The following is a 6,000-nucleotide window of genomic DNA, read 5'->3' on the forward strand; positions in this document are numbered from 1 at the left end:
TTGTCCTACATATGTATTTAGAGGCCTATAGGCCTCTAAGCATGTATATATTCATATCTATACACATGCACCCTCATATGCACATATAGATCTGTATACACTTAACGTGTACACATGCCCATATTTGTACCCGTATATACACACGTAAACACACGTACACATGTGTACTGCAAGATAGCACAATCTGTGTGGTGCTCACAGGTTGTCCCACAATCAATTCCCATAGAAGCAACGGTCAAGAAATCAGATGATGCATTGCATTGGGCAAATTTGCTACAAAAGATGTCTTTAAAGCATTAGAAAGCGAAGATTTCACTGTGAAGATTAAGGTGCTCCTGGCACAAGCCGTGGTATTATCATTCACCTCATATACACGGAAAAGCTGAACACTGAATAAGAAAGACCAAAGAAAAGATACTACCTTTGAATTACGGTGTTGGCAAAGGATATTGAATATGCCATGGACTGCCAGAAGAACAAACAAATTTGTCTCAGAATAAGTATAGCCAGGGTACTCCTTAGAAGCAAGTATGGTGAGACTTTGTCTCATGTACTTTGGACATGTTATCAGAAGGAAACAGTCTGTGGAGGACATCATGATTGGTAAAACAAACGGTCAGTGAAAAAGAGGAATACACTTGATGAGATGGGTTGACATAGTGGCTACAACAATGGACTCAAATGGCAATGATATGAGGATGGTGCAGAACTGGACAGTATTTATGTTGTACTTAGGGTCACTACGAATTAGAGCTGACTAGATAGTACCTAGTAACAACAACAAATTTTAAGTCTTTGACACTTTCAAATTAGCTTAATAAAAAATCACCAAGGGACCCCCAGTTAGGGTAATGTGAACCAATGTAAACCAAAGACCTTTGAGAGATATTACACCAAATCTGTATGGTGCTGACAAATAAACCCCAAGAGGCCATTAGAAAAAGGAAACTAAGAGTTAGTATGGAATCCTCCATGAATATCATACCCTTCTGATCAGAGTCTGAACACACATTAGCACATGGAAAGTAGCTTTTATTACTTACAAAGAGAAGCAGATAGCATACAACAAATCTTCCTGGCTCAAAGCTGTCTGGGAAATAAACCTAAAATTTGTACGTGTGCCCTGCTATGCACAGTAGAAAACAGACCCAAAGGAAATAGTTACATGACATAATGGTCCCCCGGGCTTCTGGAAGCTGTCTCAGTGGAGGTGGAAAACTCTTCCTCACAAGCCCTCCACCTGAAATCATGGGTGAGGTACTCAAATGGACTGGACTTCCTGCTGGTCCTCACTAACCAGGTAGGCCTAGTTATTACGTGGACTGAACACACACTACACATGCTTCCACCTAGTGCACAGACGAAGGATTACAAGATCACTTGGCCATTTTTATACTGCAGGGGTCATGTGACTAATATCTACATGAGCCACTGCACGAAACACAGTGTAATTTCCCAGCCTGACCACCCTAGGAGGTGGGGTGTCAGACACTTTGGCACCAAGCCTGGCATTGTATTTTTTTTCATCTTGTTGACATTTGGGCAAACCATTATGCTTCAAAAGGGGGATGCGGTGTTTTTTTCCTGAAGCCCAAAGAGGGGAAACAGGGAAGATGTGGTCACTAGGCTTGTCCAAAGGACTGCTTCCTCACACATACATATGTAGACATATGTTTAGGTCTATACACCCATGTATTGTGTGCAAGTACATTTAAAAATATAGACATGTATACATTCATAATCATTTATACATATATGCACATGTGTACCCATTTACATGCATATGTCTATATAATGTCTACTGTCTTGGAATTCTCTAGAAAAATAGAAACGGTTATTGACAACTGGATCCATGTATCGACACCTATATCTATACCTGGAGCTGTGGTGGTGCAATGCTTAAGAGCTAGGCTGCTAACCAAAAGGTCAGCTGTTCAATTCTACCAGCCATTCCTTGGAAACCCTATGGGGTAGCTCTACTCTGTCCTGTAAGTTTGCTGTGAGTCGGAATCGACTGGACTGCAAAGGGTTTTATACCAGTACTTATATCTATATATAAGAACTACAGCCAGAGTGCTTGTTGGAAGCTAGGATGGCGGGACTTCGTCTTACATACACTGGACTTGTTGTCAGGAGGGACCGTCCTTGGAGAAGGACATCATGCTTGCTAAGGTGGAGGCTCAATGAAAAAGAGGAAGACCCTCAAGAAGATGGATTGTCACAGTGGTTGCAACAATGGGCTCAAACATAGTGACGATTATAAGGACGATGCAGGACCGAGCACTGTGAGCTGAACTGACTTGATGGCACCTAATAGCAACAACAACATAGAGCCCTGGTAGTGCAACAGTTAAGCACTCAACTACTAACCAAAAGTATGACAGCTTGAAATGACCCACTGCACTGCAGAAGAAAGGCCTGGTGACCTGCTTCCATAAAGATTACAGCAAAGAAAACCCCTATAGCTCAGTTATATCCTGTCACATTGGGTGACGGTGAGTCGCAACTGACCCTCCAGCACCTAACAAAAAATATATTTGCAAGAGAGAAAGAAATTTACTTTAAGCAATTGGATCATGTGATTGTGGGGGGCTGACAAAATTTTGTTATGACACATAAAATCAGCCATGACAGCCTACCCCTTGTTCACTTAGCACCCATACTCCTTGAATACTACTTAACCTTCAAAAAAAAAAGAAAGAAAAAGACAATAACAAAGTCGCACTTCAACTTAACATGGTACAACTATCATGCATGTAACCAAAAACACACTAACCCATTCTGCAGAGAAGACGTAAAGTTAATCCAGCTATTGTTCTCTGATAAGTAATGGGATAAGTAAGAGAGGAAAGAAAAAGACAAACACACACAAAAACATTTATTTTTTAAAAGTGAAAATACTCATAGCAATTACAATCCCCATTTCTGTAACTTGTCACATGGTCGTATCTGGTATTTAAAACTACCTTCTTCCAACACCAACTCCATATTATGTTTGCCCTCATCAAACACCTCAGCTAGTCTTGGTTTTTCTGTGTTTCTGAAAGAGCAAACAATCATCCCGCTAAAAAGTCACAGATCCCTTTGTGGAAGACTGGGAGAAAGATTAACAGTATAAATTTTTGGCAGTATAGCAGGAACTTCATCAAGTGGACCCAGCCTTTTTATCTAGCACCTCAGCTAATTGTAGTTTTTTGCCTGGTGGGGAGACACAAACATTCATTCCTGAAGGGTCTGGGCCATTAGAGTTCTTGTTTGAATTGGGTTGCTGAGGTTTTCCACTGAATTTAGTCATGAGGCATGGAACAGACACCCACCCTAAGAGATCTCCTGTGTTCCAGACATATTCTTCTTTACCCCCATTACGTAATATCAGAGTCCAAGAAAGGCGCTGTAGTACTGCCACTGTCTACCTTTGAATAGTCCCTGCATATTGTGCAGAAACATCTGTAAACTAGGTATGAGTTTTCTCTTCCTCATTCAACCGACCGTAAGAAACTTCCTGTAAGGCCATTGGTGCAGACTGAAAGATGGAAGGTAATGTGACAGGAGTGGAGACCGTGAGCATTTGGGACACTTCCTCATGCAAATTACTGTGTCTTCAGTCCTGCTCAAGCCCAATCTCATATATACCATTTCCATTTAATGATGGAGTGCCGCTGTGCACGTTCAACTTTATGGCTTTGTGTGTCAGACAACTATAGTTTATGGTGGACAGCTCTAGTCACATAGTAACTTGGTGGCCCTTGGCCAAGTGTTCAGTATTCACTAAGGTTCAGTAACAGACCGAAGCTGTTTCTCAAAGGGAGAACAGATATTTGTAGAGGATGTAAGGCCTCTGATCCAAAATTTTCACTGTGGTGTATGCGCTGTGATTCACAAACAGGTGTCTGCCAAAACATCCATATAGCATCTCTATCTGCCACTGACACTTAAAGCACCATGGGATCAGCTGAATCATATGGTCCAAGTACCAGAGCCACTTTAGAGGCAGCCTGGGCCTGTTGCACAGCCTCTTCTTGTTCTGGGTCCCCCTCAAAACTAGCAGCTTTTCAGGTTGCTTGGTAAATGGGCTAGAGCAGAACACTCAAATGAAGGATTTGTTGCCTCCAAAATCCAAAGAAACTCAGTAGGTGCTGTTCCTTCTTTTTAATTGTAGGAGGGACCAGATGCAGCAACTTACCATTGACCTTAGAAGGAATATCTCAACATGCTCCATAGAACCCTAGAAATTCCACTGAGGTAGAAGGTGACTGAGTCTTTGCTTGGCTTATTTTCCACCATCTTGGAATGCAAATGTCTTACCAGTAAGTCTAGAGCACTTGCTGCTTATTGCTCATGAGGTTCAATCAGCTTGACTTTATCAGTATTTGTAGAAGGGAAAGGCTATTAAGATCCCTACAAACTAAATTGTAACATACCACTGCAGAGTTCATGTGTTATCACTTCGGTGTAGGTGTATTGCTGGTCTTGTCGATTGAGATCAAACTGCTTTTGGTGTCCTTTACTAATAAAAATCCAGAAAAAAGTCTTGCCAGATCAATAGCTGCATACCAACTATTAATTTGCTTAAATAGTAAAACCACATTTGGGACAGCAGCTGCAATTGGAGTCATCACCTGGATAAGTCTACAATAATCAACTGCCTCTGTCCAAGATCCATTTGTGAAATCCATTTCTGCACAGGCAAAATAGGAACTTCCCATGAATAAGGGTGTGGTGGGGGGAATCATCACCCCTGAATCCTTTAAGTCCTTGATGGTGGCAGTTATCTCTGTAATGCCTCTAGGAGTACAGTGTTGCTTTTGGTTTTCTATTTTCCTAGGTAAAGGCAGTTCTAGTGGCTTCCACGTTGCCTTTTCTACCATAATAGCCTTCACTCCGTAGGTCAGGGAATCAATGTGGGAATTCTACCAGTGGCTGAATATGTATATTATAGAACTGGGGAAATACTACAGAATGTGTTTGGGAACCAAGTGGGCTCACTGTGAGACAGACATGAGCTACGTACGACTCCATTGATAAACTGACGCTCCATATACCATTACTGTCTTAGTCATCTAGTGCTGCTATGATAGAAATACCCTAAGTGGATAGCTTTATCAAACAGAATTTTATTCTTTCACGTTTTAGGAGGCTGAAAGTCTGAATTCAGGGTACCAGCTCCTGGTAAGTCTTTCTCTCTCTGTGGGTTCTTGAGGAAGGTCCTTGTCATCAATCTTTCCCTGTTCTAGGAGCTTCTCAATGCCGGGACACCCTCTGCTCCTGGAGCCTCTTTCTTGGCGGCATGAGGTCCCTCTGTCTCTCTGCTTGCTTCTCTCTTTTATATCTCAAAAGAGATTGAAGATACAACTTAATCCTATGGATTGAGTCCTGCGTCATTAACATAACTGCCTCTAATCCTGCCTCATTAACATCATAGAGGTAGGATTTACAACACATTAAAAATCACATCAGATGACAAAATAGAGAACAACCAAGCAATACTGGAAATCATGGCTTAGCTAAGTTGATACACAATTCAATTCATAACAGTTACCCTGACTGGTGGACTACAGTGATGTTTTAGGTCTCCTAGGATTAGTGTTAGTTCGAAGTCAGTGTCCAGTAATCCCTGAAAATTCTGAAGCATTGCATAGTCACCCTGGTAAAAGGTCATAGATTCCTTTGGGGGAAAGGCTGGGACAAAGACTGACAGTGTAAATTTTTGGCAGTGTAGTGGGCTGCTTCCTAAAGAGGATATAACTGCCCCTTCATTCAAGGGGTTGTGGGTCCATAAGCTAGGTCAAGTCTGGGAATTGATAGAGGTCCTATGACTCTCTGATACGGTAATTCAAATTAGCTTTCTCTTGACCTAGAACTCAGTTGATGTAGAACACTTGTGCTTATACACATCAAATAAACGTTTAGCATGTTCCTAGGGACATGATGGCCAATTATTCAACTCCATAGGTGTATCAGAATCAGGCTATTCTGATTACTGCCTTGATTTTGCTGTCC

The sequence above is a fragment of the Elephas maximus genome, chromosome Y (assembly GCF_024166365.1).
Source record: "Elephas maximus indicus isolate mEleMax1 chromosome Y, mEleMax1 primary haplotype, whole genome shotgun sequence".
NCBI classification, from domain to species: domain Eukaryota; kingdom Metazoa; phylum Chordata; class Mammalia; order Proboscidea; family Elephantidae; genus Elephas; species Elephas maximus.